Source organism: Sphaerodactylus townsendi, linkage group LG09 (assembly GCF_021028975.2).
Source record: "Sphaerodactylus townsendi isolate TG3544 linkage group LG09, MPM_Stown_v2.3, whole genome shotgun sequence".
In the NCBI taxonomy this organism is placed as follows: Eukaryota; Metazoa; Chordata; class Lepidosauria; order Squamata; family Sphaerodactylidae; genus Sphaerodactylus; species Sphaerodactylus townsendi.
Genome location: NC_059433.1, coordinates 72,154,914 through 72,182,162, shown reverse-complemented (window position 1 = coordinate 72,182,162; position 27,249 = coordinate 72,154,914). Strand labels below are relative to the sequence as shown.

The 27,249-nt window shown below is 45.9% G+C and overlaps 1 pseudogene; it reads right to left on the bottom strand.

The window, feature by feature from the left end:
* Positions 1 to 1,123: 1,123 nt before the first annotated feature.
* The window catches only part of LOC125439488, a 33,602-nt pseudogene continuing 7,476 nt past the window's right edge, over positions 1,124 to 27,249 (bottom strand).

Genomic DNA, 27,249 nt, shown 5'->3' with positions numbered 1-27,249 from the left:
CTTTCCTGTAGTAGTGCACTGCCGACCCAGCAGTGCCGTAGTAGAACGTTGGGACGCCAACGGACCTGCGGCCTTGCCGGTCGCATCGCACCCCCACTCCTCATCCCCCCATGAGTCACGGGTCATGAACTGTCTGACTCAATCACCGGGCGCAGGGACAATGGTCTTGCCCCCAGGTGAGGATTAGGCTCAGACGCGTACGCTCCTCTCCGCACGTAGCCAGATGAGATCATGCATCACATGATGATCTCCCGACCTCCCGCTCTCCCGGAACTCCCCCCGGTCCTCCCTCCTACACGCCCCCAATAGGATAACAATAAAAGGTGCCAGGAACCGGCAGACGAGAGACTCGCTAGGAACACGGACCTCCGGTCTCCCGCTGCTGGCGATCTCCACCAGATGTTATCTCCGCGTCTCGTCTCGTTCTTACGCTGACCGCGTGGGTCGACTACACCACCACCATGGGAACCTGTTACTAAAGTTTTTTTATCCCACCACTGAGGTAGTTCCTGCAGAGGGAGGGGGTTTGGAAAGGAGAGGGCCCTCAGTGGGACAAAATCCCTTGCAGTCCAGAGGCGGAGTGCTCATGGGGATATGTGGGGGGTCACATGTCCCCAGGAGCACACCAGCTGGTCATGTGGGAGAGGGCGCATAGAGTCGCCCCCCACATCCCTCACCTCGGGCCTGCCTATACCAGGGCTGCTCCTTCTAAACTGATGGAAGCGGCTGCCAGTCGGGGAAGCTAGAACGTGATTGACACGAAAGAGCTAGAAAGAAAAAAACGGTGCTCCCAAAAATAATAAACGATATTTTTATTTATATATTTATTTTATATATAAAAAAGAAATTTAAAAAAGAAAAGAAAAAGAAACAAACACACCAAAAAAATTACACGGTTTTATAGCGGTTCTGTTTTATTACCCTCAAACGGGCATGCCGAGTCGTGAACGCCGGAGCATGAAGGAAAGTCCGCCATTGTAGTACCCCTTAATGATCCCGGAATTGTTGTTTACCGTTTCAGATATCGCTACCATTTTGCGGGTTAAGGAGACTGCCTACAAACCCCGGGCGACGGACGTAAAGGGGGAGTGACCTATTAGGTCGATTTTCTGGGCTGCAAGACTCAAAGGGTTCGACTGTTCTCTTTAAAATAGGTTTGGATTTTGCCTTCTTGCTCAAAGCCCGATGCCCTTGGCGTGAATCTCCCCCCGGTGGTCAAAGGCGAAAACCCGGATCCTTCAGGATGAGATGTCACATTCCTCAGGCGCTTACATTCTCCCGCTAATGCCCGTGCTATTATGCGACTCAACTAGGTCAACCGTTTTGCCCCAGATAACCGGTACTGGGGTTTCTTACTTTCGGTAACGCCCGCTACGTATGAGGCGTGGCTGATGCCTGTGAAGGAAAGGGGGAAAAGAGAGAATTTGAGAAGAGTATCTAGTTGGGGTGTGGGGTTACATTAGCAAACCCGGTAGAACTCCAGAAGAAGTGCACGGGAATGCCTGCGCCATCCAGAACCCTCCTGGGCTCACGCTTACGCACCTCACGAGGAATCCCCCGGACACCCGGGTCGCAGGAATACTGAGATAGTGTGGTTACGACTGAGACAAGGGCGTCCTCTCCCTGCTGCGATGCGCAGCCCTCTCCCTTCGAGTCATGAATTGATACAACTTTCTCCAGCTCTCCCGCTAACCCGAAGCGCCCTTAATAAATTGCCAGGGACCCCAGCTTCGACAGACCTGGCTTGCAGATCAGCTAAGATTAGACGCTGGCACCTCTCCTGCAGGTTTCCTGATTGTGCTGCATCTGCGTCTCTTCGTTGTGTCGCCGTGCTGCGGATACTCATCGGAGACCTGACCTGCAGAGGCCCAGGCCAATCTGATCTCGTCGAATATGGAAATAAACAGGGTTGCGCTCTAGATGGTGTTTGGATAGGAGCCCACCAAGGAAGGCCAGAGGCAGGAAATTGCTATGCTATGTGGAGGCAGGAAATTGCAAACCACCTCTGGGGCAGCCCGATCCAAAGGGGAGCAGTAAAGAAGTGGCCAGAGATGGGGCCACAGCAGCGCAACCGCACCGACTCCAAAGGGGTTTCAGGTGGTGCAGGAAGGGGGAAAGACAGAGAAACCCCCACCCACCTGAAAACCCCCATAGGGAAAACCAACTTATGCCACACTTTTTGGTGGTGTAAGCCACCTGCTGTAGGAGGCATTCCCAGGCTGTCAGCTGTCATGCACCTGCATGAAGGCTCAATGCTGAGGTAAGTGGACCAACATTGACATCTACGACAGTACGCAAGGCATTGTGGGTACGGGCCATTGCTGCAAAGCTCCTGCCACTTTCAATGCCAGGCACTTTGACCACTCCTACTATTGCCCAGTTGGACTGGCGGTGTGAACAGACTGCCCAGTTGGACTGGCCATGGCAGGAAACTTGAAAGCACGAGAATGGTCTACAGCAGTGATGACAAACCTTTTTGAGACCGAGCGTATGAAATTGCAGCAAAAAACTCCACTTATTTATCGTAAAGTGCCAATGACAATTTAACCTGAATACTGAGGTTCTCCCGGTTTAGAAAAAAACGGTTGGCTCCCTCTTCCTCCACTACCCACCCGCTCAAGCAGGAACCACCCTGCTCTAGCCTCCAACAAGTCCTGCATGCACCGCTCTGTGCCTCTCTACCATCTCTGCCCCTTCTGCACCCCCCCCCCCCCTCGGGCGGCAACCACCCAGAGCACTGAACGCCGTACCTGTCCGGCCAAGTCCTCCCTGCTCACGGTGATGTTGCACGTTGATGGCTCGGTATTATTTGGTACAGGCCAGCCTGAATGTGTTAATGGGATGTGTGTGTGTGATTTGCCGCCCTTCATATGACCGAAGCCTCTGGTGACGTGCGTGCCCACAGAGAGCGCTCTGAGTGCCACCTCTGGCACCTGTGCCATAGGTTCACCATCACTGGTCTACAGCTAGCAAGGATGTAATTTACTGCAGGTGTGCTTCATTCAAAAGGAGACTCATGCAATAGTGTAGATTTTACTAGAAACAAATGGCCTCCCCTTGGACTACTCCATATGAACAACAGAGAGAGAGAAAAGAGGAGGATTTGGAGTTTTACCCTGCGCTTTCTCTCGTGTCCAGGTGTCTCCAAGCGGCTTATAAACTCCTTCCCTTCCTCTTCCCATAACCAGACACCTGCAATTTGAGGTGGGTGAGGCTGGGAGTGGTCAGAGCAGAGCTATGATTCGTTGTGGGTCACCCAACAAAGAGCATTGGGGTGGGGAAACAAATCTGATTCACCTGGGGAGACTGTACATCAAGGTGGAGGAGTGGGGAAATCAAACTTGGTTCTCCAGATTAGAGTCCACAGCTCTTACCCACTATACTACACAGCCTCTCAACTGCTCTTCGTCACGACACAACACAGGCATACCGATGGGATGCTGAGTAGTTTCGGAACACTGGAGCTGTACGTACCAATGCGGAGTTCGAAGTTGTTAAACGAATGCTTGTTGATTTCTTGAATGCTTTCGTTGAGTGCAATGGAGAAATCCGCCAGAGCACATAAATGCCCCCATTTGATATTTCATTGCTGTGAGGGAACAAATTAAACGAAATCAAGATAATACTTACAAATGAGGCCCTTGTCGGTCAGACATATAGGAATACTTTATTGCTCTGTTTCAATAGTGTCAGTCTCAAAGATTTTTTCTAAGCCCAGGAGGTAAACCCTCCTGGTAAACTGATTGCGAACATCCCCCAAAAATGGAATGGGACAACGGTACATCCCTCAGAAATTGTCCTAAAGGTTGTCAGAACACAGTGAATTCTGGATGTTAATTATGGTTTGTGGAAAGAGAGCAGCTGACGCCTGAACACACTGCAAATCAAATTCACAGAGGTCCCTTCTGCACGTGCAGAATAATGCACTTTCAGTCCACTTTTACAACTCCTCTGAAGATGCCAGCCACAGATGCGAGATTGAAACATCAGGAGAGAATGCTGCTAGTTCACTGACCGCTACAGCCCGGAAACCACACAGCACGCAAGTGATTCCAGCGTTGAAAGCCTTCAGAACATTTTGCTTTTACAACTGTTTGCAGGTGAATTGGTGGCTCTTCCGCTGGCTGCAAGTTGCATTGAAAGGGGATTGAAAGTGCATTATTTCCCGTGTGCGGGGAGGGCCGGAGCCCTTGCAAGTTCTGATATTATCGAATTGCACGCTAATGTGACATAAAGAGAATGTTATCACAATTGTCAAAATGCAACCATCCAGAGATGCACAAGGTCCATGCTATGGCAGAGCAGACGCCAGACGTTTCATGGAACCCACAGAAATGTCCGATAGGCGAATACCAGCTTTGGTCTGGGTAATTTGGTTTTGATGATGATAGCGCCTGGGATGGATGCCACAGACTTTTCAAGTCGAATAAGCTGTTGGGACAAGCGTGTGCATATCTCTTGGTTGATGGTTGAAATGACCCCTCACCTGCTTTTCAGGAGATAATCCGGATACTGCCATGTATTGCTGTACTTCCGATGGTGTGGTACTGTCAATGTCTTGAAATCTTTCGCCAGCTAATGCAACTGGGGGGGGGGGGGGGGGAACACTGGCGACTCTATTAATTCTGTACAAACTGCCATTCCACGTTAATGAAATCCCCACTTGCATATCAAAATCCAAATCCAAATCCAAAACCTTTATTGGGCAGCAGAAGCAGGGTGTGTCATGAGGTTCCAAACACAATAAAAAGATCATTATTGCACAACTTGCGGTACACTGTAGAATGCAAAAATGTTAGCAACAGCTTCAGAGATTTCAGCATTGGAGTTATTTACAGAGCTTAGCCATTTTACATCTTATCAGAAAGGAGCATAAATCCTGTTGGTAACACTGGTTCTCCATCAGTTCTGGAAAGTGTTCGATTTTGTATTTTGAACATTGCAGCAGAATATGAGAAAATTGAATCCAGTTGTATTAGGACAGAAACAACAGCAATGCTCATTTTGTGGGATGCTAAGAGAAGCGACGGAGGAACGCGGCCAGGGAAAAGAGTTACACCTTGCTCTGGTCGCGACCCATCTGCAATTATGGTGTTAACAAGATGTTCCCGGAGCATGGCAGGGCTAGGGTACCGAGGGATAATCCCAAAGAATGACCGGAGCAAAAGCTTTGCGCTTTGCTCAGGAGAAATCATTATTGCTTGTTGGAATGATCTGAACTTTAAGAGATGGTAACCGCACTTACATATCTGCCAAAGTATTTTTGGGAGGGTTTGCAAGCATTAATTTCGATTTAAAATATATTGAGAGATATTTTGAATACTCAAAATGCGATAATCCTGCTATACCCCTGGTTCCTTGTTTTCTACATCCTTCCAGGAACAATTGCAAAATCTTAATATGTGGTTAGTAACCCACAACCACCTACAGAGTCTATCCGCATGTTTTAAAATCCAACAGCATTAACACTCGTCTTTTTATTTTTATATGTTGCTTCTTATGTATATCCAAAGGATTTGTCTTGATGGCACTGCACAAATAGAGGCTTGTACGATGTTTGCCGAGATGTTGATAGAACATTTTCCTCCCTCCCTTCCTCCAAAATACTCAGGTCAATGGGTAGAGTGTTTTGAAGATCCAGATTTGAATCCCTGCTCAACCATGGAAGCTTGCTGAGTGACTTTGAGGCTGTCACTCTCTCTCAGCCTAATCTACCTCACAAGACCGTTGTTCTGAGGATAACAGGAAGAAGAGGGAAGGTAAGTATTTATTTAGGTATTTCAATCCCATTCTTCTTTCCAACAGCAAAGTGTGGTATAAATATGTACACGAATTTCTCTAACTATTCCAATTACGGTCACGGCAATCCAATGAGCTACGTGCCCTCTTTCCCCGAATATAAGACATCCCCAGAAAAAAAAATTTAGGTAGAGGTTTTGCTGAAGTGCTTGAAATATAAGGAATCCCCAAATTATAAAGTACAGCAAAACGTTTGGAAACAATGCCTGACAGACAGAATACAGAAATATAGAACATCCCTTGAAAACCAGAACTACGCGCATCTTTGGGAGTAAAAAGTGCATACTCAAGACATGATGTCTTATATTCGGGGAAACTTCAGTGGGTGAGTGGAGATTTGAATCCGGGTCTTTCAGTTCCTAGGCTAATATTCTAAACACTACACTGCATGTATTCTCATGTCTCTGCAACAGTCATGAAGGTAAAGGTAAGTAAGCATTGCGTCCTTACTGACCGATGGGGTGATGACATATTACAGTACTTAAAAACAGTACTGAAAAACCCTACCAGAATCAAGAAAGAGGCCAAGGGAATGCTAGGACCATGGACAAGGAACTTTCCACACCAGAAACAGGTTTTGCATTCACTAATACTTTTTTTGCTACTGCAGGGAATACAAATGCAAAGCGAATGTAAAATGGACTGAAAACCCCACCCACAATACAATGCAGTCAACCGATCTTTGCATATGGACCACCCAAACACTTGCTGGTGGACCCCACACCCTGGGACATGTGGACGATATACCCCCACTAAAGCATTCCCGCTTCTCACGGGACACCGTGTGTAACCACGCTTCTCTGCTGTGATACACCTCTGAAGATGCCAGCTTCAGATGCGAACTGAAACATTAGGAACAAAATCCACCAGACGATGGGTAATACACAGCCCAGAAAGCCCACAACAACCAGTTGGAGTTCGGCTGGTGAAGAGGTCTTCAACAGTGCATTAGGTATTACGACATTTATGCGGCCCATGGTAATTGCTGCATGGTTTGCCAGCTAGCTTTCTCTCCAGTCACCTATGCTTAACTCATAACTCGAGAGCAAGCGGTTGTGGGGAGGTTAAGAGCTCGATATCTAATCTGGAGGAACCTGGGTTTGGTTACAAGCTGCTGCTGTTGAGCTGTGGAGGGCTCCTCTGGTGAATTCAAATTAGCCTGGCTGCACTCCCACACACGCCAGCTGAACCTTAATTCGATAAACTTCTCGGAGCTCTCTCAGCCCCACCTACCTCACAGGGTGTTTGTTGTGAGGGGGGAAGGGCAAGGAGATTGTAAGCCCCTTGGAGTCTCCTGCAGGAGAGAAAGGGGGGATATAAATCCAAACTCCTCCTCCTCCTCCTCCCCCTGCTGCTGCTGCTGCTGCTGCTGCTGCTGCTGCTGCTGCTTCTTCTTCTTCTTCTTCTTCTTCTTCTTCTTCTTCTTCTTCTTCTTCTTCTTCTTCTTCTTCTTCTTCTTCTTCTTCTTCTTCTTCTTCTTCTTCTTCTTCTTCTTCTTCTTCTTCTTCTTCTTCTTCTTCTTCTTCTTCTTCTTCTTCTTCTTCTTCTTCTTCTTCTTCTTCTTCTTCTTCTTCTTCTTCTTCTTCTTCACAGCAAGCTGAGTATTTTATTAACCTCGGAAGGATGGAAGGCTGCGTCACCCTTGAGCCGGCATCCTGAAACCAGCTTCCACCGGGATCAAACTCAGATCATGAGCAGAGCTTTGACCGCAATACTGCAGATTTCCACTCTGTGCCACAGGGCTGCTCTGTAACAGTCACGGCAGCCGAGAAATTTCGAGATGAAACTGCGAGGTATCTGAAACCCTCTCCTAGGAAATCCCCCCGAAATCAGAGCTTACCGCAAGCTGTTCTGAATGCCCCCCCCCCCCCCCCGTCGCCCCTGTCGGACAGCACATGATAATATGCAGATTCTACATTACAGGAAAGGTTGGCTTTTATGAATCCCTCCACTGGTTCATAAAATCTGCATCCTCTGGTACTTGATAGATGGTTGACATGCTCCAAATGTAGGACATGCTCCATCAATCCAAGCTGTGCCTCCGAACAGTCTGCCGGCGTGACTTTGCAGTCTTTTCTGCACTCAAGGTCACTGTGGCCATGCCCAGAATACCAAGCGGGCCCTTTCTCCGAGCGTGCTTGGTGAAATTACTCGAAGTTATTAGCTGCGCAGACGGGGACGTGTCCTGAAAATGCGACCTAATCTCCAAACCGAGAAAGCTTATCGACGGCCGTCTACCTTTGCGGCAGGACAATAAATGACGGCTCAAAACAACCCTGATTTCATTCACCCTGCACGTATCTGTGCGGGATCCAGAAGAGGAAAGGAAATGAGGCCTGAAATGGAAACAGTAATAGTACCTTGTGAAAACATCAATAGCGGTAATATCGGCGCAGGGAGAAGAAAAGGAAGCGGAGTACTTAAGATGAGACTGAATATATTCTACAGATAATGAGATCTCACCGGAGGAAAATTGCGCGGCCCGGCTCCTAAACTTCAATTGTCTTTGGGCCGGGTGTGATCGCTGCTGCATAGAGGGATAAAAAGAGCTGTCGACATTTGGGGTGTTCTAGCCATCAGGAAGGGGATGATTACTTAACGCGAAAGAATTATAGGGCAGCCACTGGTGGTACCTGGTCCATTCTCACAGCAGGAACTGAACAGCCTGCTGACGTATGCCAGCTCTAAGCACCTGTCTGTGGAAGGAAATTCAAGAGGAGTCATTACCTCTCAACATGGTGCAGTGGGTAAGAGCAGTGGACTCTAATCTGGAGAACTGGGTTTGATTTCCCCATTTTCCACCTGAGCGGCGGACTCTTATCTGATGAACCAGATTTTTTTCCCCCTCACTCCTACATTCCTGCTGGGTGATCTTAGGCTAGTCACAGTTCTTTGTAACTCTCTCAGTCGTACCTAACTCACAAGGTCTGTGGGGTGGGGATGGGAAGGGAAAGGAATTTGTCAGCTCCTTTGAGTCTCCTTATAGGAAATTGGGGTGTAAATCCTCTTCTTAAATCCCCTTTGACTTTTTTTTTAGTTTTCTGGGGGTTTTTTTAAACCTTTCCTAGCTTTACATGGGCCCATTGTGTGGATTTTAAAATCTGCTCTGTAGCGCCATGTTAAGGATTAGATCTAAGAGGGACCATGACAGTACCATGACAGGAGCAGCAGTGGCGTAGGAGGTTAAGAGCTCGTGTATCTAATCTGGAGGAACCGGGTTTGATTCCCAGCTCTGCCGCCTGAGCTGTGGAGAGGCTTATCTGGGGAATTCCGATTAGCCTGTACACTCCCACACAAGCCAGCTGGGTGACCTTGGGCTAGTCACAGCTTCTCGGAGCTCTCTCAGCCCCACCTACCTCACACGGTGTTTGTTGTGAGGGGGGAAGGGCACGGAGATTGTAAGCCCCTTTGAGTCTCCTGCAGGAGAGAAAGGGGGGATATAAATCCAAACTTCTTCTTCTTCTCCTCCTCCTCCTCCTCCTCCTCCTCCTCCTCCTCTTCTCCTCCTCCTCCTCCTCCTCCTCCTCCTCCTCCTCCTCCTTCTCCTCCTTCTTCATCTTCTTCTTCATCATCATCATCTTCTTCTTCCTCTACCCTGTCAAGGATGAATTTAAGTATTTCTATTTTTTCTTCTTCTTTTCAGTTCATTGATAGGATATGTTTTGCTTTATTTTTGAACAGTAATGTTTCACTTCCGCTCTACAGTTAAAATATTAGTAAACAGATCAATAGCTGGGCAGGGACATGGGCATTAAATTCTGCTCTTATTCCAACATGCCCAGCCAGAGAGAACTGTCAGTTGGCCACATTTGAAAACCGGTTAGGAAGATCTTTCAGCTGCATTCCAGCGTGAAGTCTGTCTTATCAGCGACTGCATTTCCAGTTCTTAAAGGCTACTTCTGTCATCCCCTTGATTTGCTGATCTCTACAGATTTGTACAATTGTTCAAAATGTCATCTCAAGATAAAGGCAATGCGGCATGGTATTTTGTCCCGTTCCAGCTTGAAACAGAGAGCCTACCTGGGAAGAGATGTACTTCTGAGAAGATACTTCAAAGCAGCAGACTAGAGCATTCACCTGCGAGCAAATCTAATTGCCAACAGGTGTCTTTCCCTGCCAGTTCAAATAGCAGCCTGGGGTGCCCAACCACTGTGCAAATTTCCTTTCAAGCAGCTGTCCAAATCTGTTATTTGGCATGGCGCTGGATGCTTCCATTTGTTCCGCATGGCTGTTTCGCTAATCTTTGAGATCCCAAGCCAAAACCAAGACAATGAAGGAGAAATTGAAATGCAACAAAAAGAAATGGAATGCAAAAAATAGGACTCTGGTATAGAGAGACTTTCTGAACCTGTGAAGCTCGCTTTGTTTGGGAATGTGAATGTTATTTCAAGCACAAGTTAGATTAGGCCGCTTAAGCACAAGGAATCTGTGCACAGTGGGGGCAAGATTGCTGGCAATCTTCAAGCAGAGCTGGAGGAAACCAGGAATGGTTTGGGCTGATACTGTATTGAGCAGGGGGTTGGACTAGATGGCTTGTAGCAGCAGTGGCATAGGAGGTAAAGAGCTCATGTATCTAATCTGGAGGAACCGGGTTTGATTCCCAGCTCTGCCGCCTGCAGAGGTGGGATCCAGCTTAGGGTTTACTCACTGTCAGTTCCCCGAGTGGGTTACTAATTACTTGTGTGTGTGCCGAGAGAGGGTTACCTAATTGGGTCCGCTTTAGCCCTCGCCTCCCCGAGAGGCCACACTGCCTTTGAACGAAGGTTCCATATAGCAATTGCGACTAATAATGTAACTCCCTGAACTGGGTTAATCCCTTTCAGGTACTGCAATTCATTGATTCTCAGCCTTTCATACCTTTTATCTCACCAGTCTCTATCAAAGAACCTTGTGTGTTTCACCATTGCTGTGTTCAGATTTGTGAGCTGGGGAATTTTCTATAATGTGATGATGATTTAGAAATGACCTGGGTTGCAAAAAAAAATTTTTTTTTGAGATTGTGGTGAAATTTGAGTGGCTGCCCATGGGAGGGCAGCTCAGGTTTTGCCCAGGGCTCAGGTTTGCCTAGGTATGCCTCTGCCCCCTTTGCTGAGGGGGGGCTGGCAAGGGAACCTGTTACTAAATTTTTTGGATCCCACCACTGGCCGCCTGAGCTGTGGATTAGCCTGTGCACTCCCACACATGCCAGCTGGGTGACCTTGGGCTAGTCACAGCTTTTCGGAGCTCTCTCAGCCTCACTCACCTCACAGGGTGTTTGTTGTGAGGGGGGAAGGGCAAGGAGATTGTAAGCCCCTTTGAGTCTCCTACAGGAGAGAAAGGGGGGATATAAATCCAAACTCTTCTTCTTCTTCTTGTATGGCCCCTTCCAACTCTATGATTCTAGGACTCTTGTAGATATCTGAGCAATGGTAAGAAGAGACAAAAGAAGAACGAAGGATGTAACCGTACCTCTCTATGCTGAATTGGTTAGACCTCACCTCGAATATTGTGTACAGTTCTGGGCACCGCAAAAGAAAGATATCGACAAGCTGGAACGGGTCCAGAGGAGGGCAACCAAAATGGTAAAAGGTCTAGAGTCCATGTCCTACAAAGAGGGGCTTAGGGAGCTGGGGATGTTTAGTCTGGAGAAGCGAAAGTTAAGGGGGGATACGATAGCTTTGTTTAAGTATTTGAAGGGATGCCATGTCGAAGAGGGAGCAAGCTTGTTTTCTGCAGCCTCAGAGAGTCATGGATTCAAGGTGCAGGAAAAGAGATTCCTCCTAAACATTAGGAAGAACTTTCTGACTGTCAGGGCTGTTCGACAGTGGAATTCACTGCCTTGGATAGTGGTGGAGTCTCCTTCTTTGGAGGTTTTTTTAAATAGAGGCTGGATTAACATATGTCGGGAGTGCTTTGATTGTGTGTTCCTGCATGGCAGGAGGCTTGGACTTGATGGCTCTTGGGGTCTCCTCCAGCTCTATGATTTTATGATTCTATGATTCTAATTAACAGGGCAGGCAGGTAAGCCAACAGCATCAGGCAGTTTCCCACCTGCCTTTTGTGACATCAGTGAAGCTCAGCCTATCACCACAGGAGACCTTATTATCACTGACATGTGAAATCCCTCACCACATTTACAATGTAAATAGAAATAAAATCAGAGTGGGGGAAACTGCCATTTGGCTGCAGCGCAGGCAAAACTAATTTCACGGCAGATTCAAGGCTACCATCTCTTTCCCAGTTCCTCTCCTTGGCGTTTGGATTTACCTCGTCAAAGTCGGCAATGATTTCGTTCAGCAGATCTAGGCACTTGAGCACTTCGACTCATCGGTTGTTTCCAGATCTGGGAATAGAAGTCAGCAAAGCCAGGGATGGAAGCAAACATGACTCCGACTGCATCATAGGACTGAGAATAGAGATCCTAAGGACACAGCGAAACAGAAAACTAAAATTAGTAATAGTAGTAGTAGAACAACAACAACAACAACAACAAAAAGGAGGAGGAGGAGGAGAAAAAAGATGAAGAAGAAGAGGAGGAGGAGAAGAAGTAAGAAGAAGAAGAGGAGGAGAAGAAGAAAGAAGAAAGAAGAAGAAGAAGAAGAGGAGGAGGAGGAGAAGAAGAAGAAGAAGAAAGAAGAAGAAGAGGAGGAGAAGAAAGAAGAAGAGGAGGAGGAGAAGAAGAGGAGGAGGAGGAGAAAGAAGAAGAAGAGGAGGAGGAGGAGGAGAAGAAGTGGAGGAGGAAAAGAAGAAGAAAGAAGAAGAAAGGAGGAGGAGGAGGAGGAGAAAGAAGAAGAAGAGGAGGAAGAGGAGGAGAAGAAAGAAGAAGAGAAGGAGGAGAAGAAGAAGAAGAAGAAGAAGAAGAGGAGGAGGAGAAGTAAGAAGAAGAAGAAGAGGAGGAGGAGGAATGAAACAAAGTGGTGGAACAAGAAATGACAATCTCTAGTGGCAGTTCATTTAACACAGACAGCAGAGTGAATTGACCCAGGTCAAAGGCCATTTTGTTGTTTCCTGGGAAGGTTGCGAGTCTCCCAGTGGGGCCTGGAGACCTCCTAAAATTCCAACTGATCTCCAGACCACAGAGATCAGTTCCCCTGGAGAAAATGGCTGCTCTGGAGGGTGGACTCTATGGCACTAAACCTTGATGAGGTCCCCCCCCCCATCAAATCCTGCCCTTTTCAGGCTTGACCCCCAAATCTCCAGTAACTTCCTAACCTAGTTGGCTGTCCTATCCCTTGGGGGAGCCAGGTGCCAGGGTCAGGAGATGACCTGCCAGGGTGGTTGATTTGGAAAGCCTACTTTCCCCATTTGTAGGAAGTAGCTCCTTTGAACACATCTCTCTGTGTGCATGGATCATCACCATGCTTAGCATTTCATTGGTGTCTGCAAAGCCAATCATGCCCATGATTCTTTACAACAGCTAACAAATAAATAAGAAGCTAAGATAAAATTGATAGCTTTACAAGACAAAGTAGAACCTATCTGGCCCTCAGTGCAATTGGCTTTTCATTGGCTTCTGTGCAATACCACCCTCTGGCCATCCAGGAGTGGTGGCGCTACAGTACAACCAGTCAACAACTCCCATCTTTAGCCTGTTACCAGGATGCCATGTTTCATTGGGTTGCTTTGTATTCAACTTCGTTTGACTACAATTGTCCCGTAGTATTTTTACACACTGTTGCAGCTGGATTTCAGTCATATGTTCCCTCTTTACCTTCTAACGATTCTTCCACGAAATCAGAACAAACAAATTATTTACTTCATTATCGCGATCCTTTTCCAAGAAGTGACGGGCCACGTGACTCGGCAGGATATTGCGCAGCATGTTCTCGTTGTGCTCGCGCAACTCCTTCATCTCATTGATTTCTTCTTTGGCCTGGCCACGCCACAGGAAGTCCAGCCGCGCCGTGTATTCCAGCTGCAGTGGGGAGGAGAAGGAAAACCAGAAGGTTAATGCTCTTAGATTGGGGTGGGGGGCTTGGGTCAGCAACATTATGCAATTCAACAGCTGAACTGTGCTGACGTTCAGAGCAAGAGATTAACAAAAAGCCAGTATATACCTGAATATTTGAGGGGGTGGGTTGGAGGGAGGCACCTGGTTATAATGCCATATGCACTCCACCTTCAAAAACAGCCATTTTCTCCAAGAGAAGTGGAACCGATGTTTTAAATAAATAAATAAATAAATAAATAAATAAATAAATAAATAATAAGAACATAAGAACATAAGAACATAAGAACTAGCCTGCTGGATCAGACCAGAGTCCATCTAGTCCAGCTCTCTGCTACTCACAGTGGGCCTCACCAAGGGTGCCTTCGCAAGCTCACGTGCAGGAGGCAGGTGAAAGCAATGGCCTTCTGCTGCTGCTGCTTCTCTTGAGCACCTGGTCTGCCAAGGGCATTTGCAATCTCAGATCAAGGAGGATCCAGGATTGGTATGCCATAGATCGACTTCTCCTCCATAAAAATCTGTCCAAGCCCCTTTTAAAAGCGCTATCCAGGTTGGTGGCCATCACCACCCTCCCCTGTGGTAGCATATTCCAAACACCCTCAATCACACGTTGGGTGAAGAGGTGGTTCCTTTTATTGGTTCTAATTCTTCCCCCCAGCATTTTTCAACCTTTGAATGCCCCCTGGTTCTAGTATTGTGAGAAAGAGAGAAAAATTTATCTCTGTCAGCGGTACATTTTCATCCAATGCATAATTCTTATAGACTTCAATCATATCCCCCCTCAGCCGCCTCCCTCATCCAAAACGAAAGAGCCCCAAACGCTGCAGCCTCTCCTCATAAGGAAGGATGCTCCAATCCTTCAATCATCCTCATTGCCCTTCTCTGCACTTTTTCTATCTCTTCGATATCCTTTTTTTGAGAGATGTGGGCTTGGACCAGAACTGAACACAGTACCTGGCAGAGATGCGGTCGCATCTACTTTTATATAAAGCGGCATGACAATCCTTGCAGTTTTTATTATCAACTCACTTTCCTAATTATCCCCAGCATAGTGTTTTGCCTTTTTTTTTTTCACACAGCTGCCATACATTGAGTTGACATTCCCATGGAACTATCAACTAAGACGCCCAAATCCCTTTCCTGATAATCAATTAATGTAGCCTGGAGGTTAGTTATAACTCTGGGAATCTCCAGTGCCCAAAGGGATATTAGCAAACTCCTGCTAGAAGGCTCCTAGGTGGAAGGCGGTCCTTGTTTTTTATCCCCTTCTGAGAGGCTGTCCATAACAGAAAAAAGGTTCCAAGAAGGGAAGAAGAAGAGGACGAGGAGGAGGAAGAAGAGTAGTAGTAGTAGTTTGGATTTATATCCCCCTTTCTCTCTCCTGTGCAGGAGACTCAAAGGGGCTGACAATCTTCCTTTCCCTTCCCCATAACAAACATCCTGTGAGGGCCAGGCAGGGCAGAGAGAGTTTGGAAACGAATCTCGTGACGGGCCCAAGGCCAGTAGCAGGCTTCATGTGTAGGAGTGGGAAACAGATTTGGTTCACCAGATAAGAGTCCGCCAGTCATGGGGAGGAGTGGTGAATCAAACTCGGTTCTCCAGATTAGAATCCCACCAGTCTTAACCACTACACCACGCTGTGGTTTGGAATGCAATAACTGCATGTGTTTATAAATAAATTCCTTCAAGCATCTTTTCAAGAGAAAAAGGCATATTTGGCGAGGCAGAGGGTGGGGGAGTGGAAAAAGAGGGGAAAAAAGAGCTAGCTGCACTTAAATCTTGAATTTTTTCGATCGAGAGAAAGAGCTGAATCACCTTCTTGGAGGATAAGTTAACAACTCTTCTCCTGAAGGAAATAAGTCTGAAAAGCTCAAAGAAGTTAACTTTAAGTAGGCTCAAGGTGATATTTCTCATGCTGAAGGAAATCTACCTCGAGGATTTCCCAAACCCAAATGTTTACAGAGTGGAGATCAGAACACAAGCGGTACCCTCCCACAGAGACCACAAAGGGAGGCTAGTCATGGAGAAGACTTTGTTCTCTCAAAGGACACGAGATTGGGGGGAAATATCCAAAAGAAAATTCTTCTTGGCATCCCAAAACAGTCCTTTTTTTTTGCCCAAGTTAACTGCTGCAATGTGGAGGTCTGAATATTGGTCAGCCCTGGGTCCTTGTTCTCCGCCACTCACCACTATACTATACTGTCTATTGTGTTCACACAATCTTTTCATGGAGATAACAGGAATGTGGAAGAACTTCTGCTCTGTTTCCTCCAGTCTCCCCCCCCCCCGCTCTTTCCTCGAGAGGAAGAAGGAGGAGGAGAAAGAAGAGTTTGGACTTATACCCCGTCTTTCTTTTCCTGTAAGGAGATTCAAACTTGGCTTACAAACTCCTTTCTCCCATGCCAAGCATAAGCATAAGCATTTATTGTCATTGTACACGCGACAACTTAAAAATTTACAGCAGCATTCCTCGATGCACACAATTTCAGACTCATACCCCATCCCCTCACTTTCCTCCTTCCTCCACCCCATCCCCTACACAGCCCCAAACACATCAACACGAAGCTATCGGAGTTCAGCATCATGCCACAGCTCTAAAGAGTAGAAGCTGTTTCTAAGCCTCAAGGTCCTAGTGTTTTGATAGACCTGTCATCATCTGCCAGATGAGTAACAGTTCAAAAAGAGAGTGTGCTGCATGAGACGGGTCTCTCAGAATATTTTGGGTTTTCTTTAGAGCTTCGGAAATTATAGAGTTCTTCCAAGGAGGGAGAGGGCCGCCGATAATCCTTCTGTGCAGTAGTGATCACCTTACTGGAGTGCTCTTCCTACCTGCCACTGTGCAACTGGAGAACCATACACAGATGCAGTAGGTTAAAGACACTCTCTATAGCACAGCGGGAGAAAAGGACACCAGGAGTTTTCCATTCAGTTGATTGTTTCCCTTAACAGTCTAAGATAGTACAGTCTTTGCTGGGCTGAACGCTTTCTTAACCACCGCACGTAACAGTCTGTACACCTCAGGTCAAGTCCTCTTTAGCATCCATAACGCCCAGAAATTTAAAACAACAGACACTTTACGTAGGTGGGGCTGAACTGAGAGTTCTGAGTGAAAATGATACTTCAGCCCAAAGGTCATTCCAGCAGTCTTCATGTGTAAGTGCGAGGAGACAAATCCAGTTCACTAGGATAAGAGTCCACCACTCCTGTGAAGGAGTGGGGAATTGAACCCGGTTTTCCAGGATTACAATCCCACCTGCTCTTAACCACTGCATACCTGACAGGTCTCCCTGTGTGACATCACAAAGAGCCTAGGAAGTGGTTCTCCTATTTCCAGTTGCCATTTCCTGGTACGATGTAGGGTGCTAAAAAGGGTGTCCCTAAATGTTCTATTTTACTTTACAATAGATAGGGAAAAGGTTCTATTTTTCTACTCTAATAATGTGCGGCACGACCCAAAAACTCTACCATGTAAAAGTTTATAAAAAAAAAGTTTAGCATAAAAGTTTATAAAAATATTTTATATTCCTTCCACATCTTCCCCCAACTTGTGATAGCAAAATACATCAAGTCACAGCTGGCTTATGATAATCAGAAGTCCCTTCCACACGGTGCACAATAATGCACTTTCAATCCACTTTCACGATTGTTTGCAAGTGGATTTTGCTGTTCCGCACAGCAAAATCCAGCTGCAAAAGTGCATTGGTAGTGGATTGAAAAGACGTGCATTATTCTACATGTGCAGAAGGAGCCTCAGAAAGAAGAAGAAGAAGAGTTTGGTATATCCCCCCTTTCTCTCCTGCAGGAGACTCAAAGGGGCTTACAATCTCCTTGCCCTTCCCCTCTCACAGCAAACACCCTGTGCGGTAGGTGGGGCTGAGAGAGCTCCGAGAAGCTGTGACTAGCCCAGCTGGCGTGTGTGGGACTGCACAGGCCATCTGAATTACTGAGATGGCTGCCTGCTCCCACAGCTCAGGCAGCAGAGCTGGGAATCAAACCCGGTTCCTCCAGATTAGATACACGAGCTCTTAACCTCCTATGCCACTGCTGGCTTTTAAATAAGAAGCAGAGGTGGTTTGCGTACCTTCCTCTACCTGTAAAACCCTTTCCTTGTTGGTCTCCCTTTCAAATACTGACCCCATTTACTTTCCAAGATCAAACAATCCCAACTCTAAACCTATACAAAATACTGTCTTCCCTTACCCTCACTCTCTATCTTGGGCATGAGGGTTTTCCTTCTTCTCATACATGTTTTTGCTTCAATTGTATTTCACGCGGTACCTTTTAGCAAGGAAAAAAACCTCATTATACACTCCAGATTAGCCCTCTTTCCTTTTTAAAAAAACAACATTTAATATGGTTTTAACATGCCTCTAAAAGCAGCATAACGACTTTAAAGGGAATATTGCATTCAGAAACCATTGCTTTCTTGTGATGTGAAATCCTTGGCTTAGAAGTACATGATTGTTGAATTACTAAATGCCAGAGATAACTAATGAAGCTCCCTTTTGGCCTTAATTTGGGGCTGTCCCAGAACTCACCCTCCAGGGCATATCGTCATTGCAGAAGATATAAATCTAGCAGGAAGCGAAACCAACTCTCTTGGCCAGTCCAGGTCTTACCAAGACAGATGATGGATTATAAAGGCGACTTGGCTAGCATTGGGGCTGCTCATTATCTCAAAAAATTTATTGGCGGCTATAAAGACTTGCCTTTAGCAGACTCGGCTTTCGGGAAGGGAAATGTTTGCTCGGTGCAGTTCCCTGTCGTGAGTGGCAGGGAGGTTGCGCTCAGAACAGTCGGTCACTCCCACAACATTTTCTAGCACAAAGCATAGTCCGAAGGTGAACCATTCCAGTTTACAACTGATAAGGGCTGAGGAAGTATATGCACGCAGCGAAAGCCCCATGGCCCAAACTAACTGGCTGTTTGTGGTTTTTTTTGGGTTGTGCGGCCGTCGTTGGTAGTTTTAGCCAGTGGTGGGATCCAAAATCATTATGCTTTCAGGTTCCGGTCTGGTGAGGTGGGATTCAAACAGTGGTGCCGCCGCACACACGTCCCTCCAGTCCCTGTTGGGCAGGGAGGTTGCTTTAGTAACCCCTTCTCGGCACTCAGAAAAAATTAGTAACCACTTGAGAACTGGTTGGATCCCACCTCTGGTTTTTAGCTCATAACAATTCACCCTCATCTAAGGCTAGCATCTTCAGAGACATATAACGGTTAAGAAGAAAGAGAAGAGTTGGATTTATGTCCCCCCCCTTTCTCTCCTGTAAGTAAGTAAGTAAGTAAGTAAGTAAGTAAGTAAGTAAGTAAGTAAGTAAGTAAGTAAGAAAGTAAGTGTATTAATGATAATTTTCCCCTCTGGGTTAAGCACAAATGTTTTCCTCTGAAATGTAAAAATAACAACCATATATAGACACTGGATTAATATTGGCAACTGTATAAAAAGTATATCTGAAATGTACCTGCTGGCCATGATAAAATACGGCTAGCAAGAAACATGGCCATTAGAACCGAAAGAGGCTTCCCCGTTTAAGGAGATCTGTGCTGGAAAAAGGAATAGAATGGGTTGAAATAAAATATTATTGTCAGTCTTTTCATGTCAATCATTGACATAAGAACTCTTGAGTTAGAACAAACAAATGGAAACAGATTTTGAACACTGGGAAGCAAACAAATAAACCCCTCTCTTACAAACCATTTCAAAAGCGAATGGCAGCATTGATGCCAAATTTTTCCGCAATCAATACAGACGCTCAGACATGCAGGAGTTGGCGTGTGGGCAACGTTACAATGTCTGTAGCACTTTTCTCATCAGATAAATTTCCAAGAACATTGTGTGAGAATTCTTCTCCCCTCAGCAAGGGATCCACCTACTTTGGTTCTTCAAAATTAAACTTTTCTGATTGTCAGTGGACTTAGAAGGGTGCCACTCTACTGCGGCATTTGCAGAACGAAGGCATGGCAGCGCTACGGAGAGGGGGACGTGGGTGGATCCTGGAAGGATTAGATCCCGAATTCTGGCTGTGGTTGCGGGTCCTACGCTGGTGCCAAATATCTCACAAATGGATCTGGCAGAGGGTATCTACAGAATTCACTGATATAGGGGTTCCAATCGAGATGTTCGGTGATATAAGACCGACGAAGCTATGCTAAAATGTATCGGTCCCTTGAACTAACGGTGGGCGTTTCCCCACTTGCCGCCACGACCCCCGGTATGCCCCGTGCTGCTCTCGGCGTGCGTCATTTCTCACAACGCAGCGCCGAATTCCCCACAATACGCTCTGCACGGGGTCAGCCAAAAAACGCCATTTGGAAGAAGCCAGGAATAACGCACGCTGATGGGGAGCGACGGTTGCACCGTCCGGGCTGACTGTGTTGTCGCCGCCCCTGTAATTGAAGTTGAGGACCCTGCGCTACTTGCCTACAGTAGCGCGGGCAAGAAGGTAAGTCAGGGAAAATGCCCAGTGTAATTGCAGTATTAATTCTGGAGAAAATTTTGAAAAAAAAGGGTTCTATAGAGATTGGTACCTTCTGCCTGGGTGATGCTTTACTTCTGTGCTATTGAGCCTCCTGCTCAGCCAAATGTCACTGGAGAAGAAATCTGCCCGTAATTACAGTGACAGATTGACACCTGGAGTACCAGCTGTCATCTCTGTTTTCCCTCATTTGGGGTGCTGAAATGCGAGGCTAAGCTTTCTCTCACTGCGTCTTTGCACTACAAGCGGGTGATGAGGAATATTTCCATTGCTGTTGGCGGAATGATGCTTGTCTAGGTATGAGATGACTCAGGTAAGAGTCCATAAGTTTCTCCTGGAGCTATTAAATTTACTTTTTCCTTTTGGAGAAATAATGGGGGGATGGGAAGAGGTCTATTTATGCACTCAGAGGAATGGCAGGACTTTTTCTGGACTTCTGTCTGCAGCAGGTGGGTGGGGGAGAGGAGGGTTTTTCAGGCATGGGGAGGGGGAAAGCATCCTCCACTTCTATGCTTGTGGAAAGAATAGCCTCCTAGGGAAAGACCTTGGCAACTAAATGCCCCCATATATTGTTTCTAGAAACCCCCCCCCCACTTTCTTAAGACAGTTAAACATTTTAACACAAATCTTGGAGAGTCTTTGAAAGTACCTTTCCATGTCAGCTTTCAGTTGGCGCATTTTTTAAAATTATATTTAACAGTTATAAGTGTACTGTAGAGAGAGAAGGGCCCTCAGGCTGCTCTTAGAAAGGTACAATAACCACAACATAGGCTGATTAGCCCAAGGTTCTTCTGCGGCGCGCAAGCAGGGGCGAACTATCCATCACAGCAAGAGTTCTTGTATAGATCTGTTTTCTTGAGCCCTGCTATACACTTCCCATTTTCTTCACAGCAAGTGCAACACTGCTTCTAGCAGGGCTTTCATTTGCTTCGCACTGCCAGAGCAGGGCAGATTGGCCAGTGAAGAACAGCTTTTACACAGATATTCTTCCACTCTCTACTCATGGTCAGCCTGCCTAGCTCCATCCTTCACACTCCTTTCAGCATTGCTGTCCATGCCTTCTCTCTCTATCCATCTCCCTCTTCATGTTGCCAACTCCTTCTTGCTTCCCTACTCATTATGTTGGCATCTTTTCTGTGGCCAGCTGCAGTAGACGTTCTCACCACATGGTCTTTAGCTGAAACACACCAACCTTTGCATTCTCATATTGAAGCTAGGCTGAAGAAGAGGTCTTGGATCTATATCCCCCCCTTCTCTCCTGTAAGGAGATTCAAAAGGGCTTACAATCTCCTCTCCCTTCCTCCCTCACAACAAACCCTGTGAATAGGTGGAGTTGAGAGAGCTCCAAAGAACTGTGACTCAGCCCAACATCACCCAGGATGTGTTGGAGTGCACAATCTAATGTGGTTCACTAGGATGAAGCCTCCAGAGATCAAAATGTGCAGAGCAGGGAATCAAACCCAGTTCTCCAGGTTAGGGTGTACCTGCTCTTAACCACTACACCACGCTGGCTCTCCATTGGTATATTGACCATACCGAATATCTTATTCTCTTAATAATTGAAAGTGCTTGGTCCAACTTCTTACCTTAATGTTCCTGTGCACTCAGCCCCCCCTTTACCAGGATCAGTTGTGAATCCCTCACACTACACTGCAGGGGTGGCAGGGAACGAATCAGATGGGGGGGGGTTATGGAGACTCATTCACATTTTGTGGACAAGTTGGCATCTCCCAATAGTGAATGCGGGCAGGGCATCTTTCTGCCTCTACCCCTGACCCACACTCTATTTCTATTTTAAAACTTTATTTTAACTTCAAGCATTTGTTACCATATTATATTTTTTTTGAAATAATGTAGATCTAACATGGGAATATCAAAATAATGGGTCTCTCCCTCACCTGTGATAGAAGCGGCAGCAGTAAGAATGCGATATTGTGTGATGATGACGGAGGAGGAGGGGAGGGGAAGGGGAGAGAACATCTAGCTCTAGGGCATCGATCCCTTCTTCAGCAGTGTATTGGTCCAGGGAATTGCTTTGCTTCTTTCATTTGGGAGTGTTATTTGTGCGAAAGGGGCTGCAAATATCAGCCCATAACCAAGAACAGCAGTATTGATATTATAACTGTGATTGGGAGGACTTTACAATAAAGCCAGCAGTCTTGAAAACTACTGAATTATTGATGATATCACAATACTAAGAGTGAGTTGATGGGTAGAGTTAAGAGGACCTTTAGGAAAAGCAGAGACCTGAGAGAGTTCAGCTTGGCGTGGCGGGTAGTAGACTGCCTCCTCGGTAATGAACAGAGAAATGAAGCAGAACCCACTGCACAGCAAAGAGGCCCGAGGTAAGTGTCCCATGCATAATGGGCCACAAAGAAGTAAATAAAATTAAATGGGAAGTTTATGTTGGGCAGATCTCTGACAACATACTCTACTGTTAATTAGAAGGAGAGAAGTCTATTATTCTATGGCCATTTTTGGCCCATATGATCTCTTCCCCCAAAGTGAGGTGTGCATTCCCTTCAGGGAAATGTCCCAACAATGCATGCATTTTGCCTTCTTTCAAATTCACTGTGGCTCCAGCTGAGAGAAGCCTTGCACCTTTCGAAACCTCGAAAAAAACTCAACTGTTCCCTCATGCCGCGAAGCGAACGTGAAAGAAAAGACGCGTGTGCTTTGCTTTCCGTGGGTCTTCTAATTCCCTCCCAGTTTTTCCCAGCTCACACAACAGTGAATCCCTCCAGCGGGGATAGAAGCGGGAGGTGGGGGGTGGGATGCTCACAACTGGAGGGCACTTCACAGCAGGATTGTTGTCGTTGACTAGGTAAGCGGTGGGAAAACTCAACAGTGAAACACACAGCCACAAAAAAAGCTGTTGGTGCATAAGAACCAGATATTCCAAGATTCAACATTGTTAAGGCATTCGCGGGGACCCATGAAAATAAAGGACAATTAGGCTGCACTTACTCTGCACTTACTACACACTTGCTCTCCATTATGATTGACGTCATCATACTGTAGGAAGAGGAAACGCATAAATGGTCTCTGTCAGGAAGCAGTAAATCGCTATCATCAGTAACAGCACAGCCAATTTGAGGACAGAGTTGAGTCGGAGGAACACGGCACAAGTCACCATCGCCAGGATACCCGTGAAGACAAAATACTTAAAAGAAAGATTTTTTTGGGGAAGAAAAATCAGTTCCAATAGTCTGCCCTGATGCAAATATAAACTTTTTTCCACTCATTCATTCCCCCTGGCCTTGGCTATGAATATCAGAACCCTTGTCACCCCTGCATTTGGCTATTGCTTTCACAGTAAACTGTGAAAGCTAAGGGGTAGCCCCCACCTCATATTAGCTCCCATTGGAAACAATGGAGGATGGGGCACCTCCTTTAAGGGTTCATAACTTTGGCCTCCCTGAACCAAACCTCACCAAACTTGGGTGGTATCATCCAGACAGTCTCCGGATGATACCCTGATATTTTGGTGCCACTAGATTTAAAAATGCACCCCCTGCAAGCCAAAATGCAAAAACAAATACAAAAAATCAGACAAACCTGAATTTTTTGGGTATGCCCGAATATTCGGGTATATCCGAATATCTTATTGGTCTTATTCAGGCATATAGGTAATTTTATGCCTGAATAAATCCAAATTTTACCGAATTTCTAGGGTATTGAGCAAGCCTAGTAAACTTATTTATGAGTCACTGTTCTAGGATGGTTCTCACCACACTTGCTATTACTTTGCCTCAGAGCATCTGCTTCACATATGCAAGGTCTAAAGTTCAGTCCCCGGCATCTCTGGTTAAGAGGATCAGGTGATGTGAAAATCTTCCACCTGAGCCCCTGGGAATGGTTGCCAGTATTAGCGGACCTTAGAGAACCAGTGGTCTCACTTTGTTAGTCCCATTCAGAAGTTACAGCAAACACACATGCAAGCTAGCACTGTTTACATGTTACAGTGAACATGTGTGCATCCTACACATATAAAACAATGGCTTTTTGTAAGAAAAATCCAATGTCCTTTCACCTTATGAAACCAGGGAGTAGGACCTAGACCAGTACAGGCTTCAAATCTTTTGTTGCCTGCGCACTGGCTATATATCTGACCATCTGCCTACCCCCTCCTGCCCAGGGTTTGTCCACTGGGGTTTGATCCCAGACGCCTTTTATTATCATTTATTTTTTGTAGGTTACTGCTGCTATAGTTTTAATAGTTTTAAGGTTTTGTATTGTTTTAATTATTTTATTCGATTTGTTTTATTGTCTTGTTATTTGCTGTTGTACACCGCCCTGAGCCCTTCGGGGGTAGGGCGGTTTATCAAATTGAATGAATGAATGAATGAATAAATAAATAAATAAATCACACATCGATCTGCCCACGTTTTGAATGTAACATGAGAATTACCCACGACATGTATTAAAATAGGAATTTCCATCTGGATAACATGCCCAAGATTGTTGTCGGTTTTCCGGGCTGGGTGGCTGTGGTGTGGTAGTTTTCGCTCTGAAAGTTTCACCAGCATCTATGGCTGGCATCTTCAGAGGCATGTCCGGGTAAGATGTGTTCCTCTCCATGGCCCAGTGCAGTGATTTTGTGGTGGGGTATATCTTTTGTCTGACTCTCAGTTGTGGGGGGAGGGGAGAGGTGAGGCACATTTGCATGTGTACTGGTGGAGTCCAGCTGCAGTTGTAGCTGCAATAGCATTTGATACTCCACCCAGTTGAGTCTCATACCACCACACACCTGTGAGGTAGATAAAACATATACACACCACACAGTCGCTCTATACCCGTGGTGGTGAACCTATGGCACTCCAGATGTTCATGGACTACAATTCCCATCAGCCCCTACCAGCATGGCTAATTGGCCGTGCTGGCAGGGGCTGATGGGAATTGTAGTCCATGAACATCTGGAGTGCCGTAGGTTCGCCACCACTGCTCTACACTGTGCCACAGAATGGAATACATCCTACCATGACATGCCTCTGAAGATGGCTAAATATTATTGGATGGAATCTTTGGGGTGTGTCCACTGACTCTCAGCTGCCCTGATATTAGACTAGGTATTGGTGACCCCATTCATGGACCACACCCAACCAGATAAAAGAATGAAGGTGAGCAGAGAAGAATGGCTATCACAGCATCTGGAAATATAAGCAGGTTGGCTTTACGTGCAACCAGTTGTTTCTTTTGCTGTGGTTTCATCAAGGTTTTCCTTGCACATGTGGAAATGCCACCATGCACACAAAACCCTTGAAGGTTCAAAGGCCCTCACAATGACTCCAGTAATGGGGACACAGTCACTACGACTTGGCCTTATTGAAAAGGTCAACCTGATTCCTCCTCCAAAGTTTTGGATCGAACAGCGGTTGTGATGACTGACAAGTTTTTGAAATAATGCACTCAGAATTACCTCCGGGTAGGAGCAAATGTCCGTAAAAGATGCAGAAGAATTGGAAGTCTGATTCTCAAAGGGTGTCCGTTTGTCAAAATCACACCAGAGCTGTGGACAAAAGGGATATTTACAACACACCCGGGGGACCTTGAAAACATCCCGTAAAACGACGTTTCCTGATATCCAGCTGCCCATAATTTAAACCCATTATTGCAAGTCCTATGATCTGTTGCCAACAAGAACTGCCCGCTGCCCTCCTCTAAGTGACAGCCCTTGAAATACTTAAATAAAGCAATCATGTCCCCCACAACCTTTTCTTCTCCCGAGTAAACATTCCCAAGTCCCTCAGCCTTTCCTCTTAGGGTTTGGACTCCCTGTCTCCATGATCATCCTCGTGACTCTCCTCTGCACCCGCACATCCTTTCTGAAGTGAGGCCTCCAGAACGGCACGCAATACTCCAGGTGCAGCCTGACCAATGTGGTGTACAGCAGGGCTATGACGTCTTGCAATTTGGATGTTGTGCATTGATTGATACACCCCAAGACAGCATTAGCCTTTTTTGCTGCTGCATCACACTGGCTGCTCATATTGAGCTTACACTTCACCTATATCCCAAGATCTTGTTCATACACACTGCATCTTCAGTTATGGAATTTCCTTTCTTCTACTCTGTATCTGGCATCAAATCTATGGTTTCTTTTTGAACATGTGGTTAAAATTTCAGGGTTTTTTTTTTTTGGTCCCTTCTGTACATACCACAGTGATGGTATTGCTGTTCCATCTCTGCTATTTTATCTGCCAGTGTCAGTATGCTACTTCTGGATGTTACCCCAAAGTGACACTAGATACTACCCTAGAGCTATAGGAACCATCAGGTAGCTCTAGGAATCATCAGAAACTCTAGTAAAACTCTTTCTGGCCTCTAGTCTGAGGAGCTGCTGATACAGTTCTACAGAGGGATCACTGAGTCTGTCATCTGCACCTCTACAACTGTGTGGTTTGGTTCTGCAACCCAACAAGACCGACACAGACTTCAGAGAATAATCAGAACTGCAGAAAAAAACAATTGCTGCTAACCTGCCTTCCATTGAGGACCTGTATACTGCACGGGTCAAAAAAAGGGCTGTGAAAATATTTACTGACCCCTCGCATCCTGGACATAAACTGTTCCAACTCTTACCCTCTAAACGTCGCTACAGAGCACTGCACACCAAGACAACTAGACATAAGAACAGTTTTTTCCCGAATGCCATCACTCTGTTAAACAAATAATTCCCTCGATAATGTCAAACTATTTATTATATATTTATTATATAATTACTGCACTACTTTTTTCATCATTCCTATTACCCATCTCCTCCCAATTATGACTGTATGACTATAGCCTGTGCTGACATTTCATTTTATTTTATGATTTTACATTTTATGTTTTTATTACTATTGATTGTTTCCTGATTGCTTACTAGACCTATATGACAATCATTAAGTGCTGTACCTTATGATTCTTGACAAATGTATTTTCTTTTATGTACACTGAGAGCATATGCACCGGAGACAAATTCCTTGTGTGTCCAATCACACTTGGCCAATAAAGATTCTATTCTATTCTATTCTATTCTATTCTATTCTATTCTATTCTATTCTA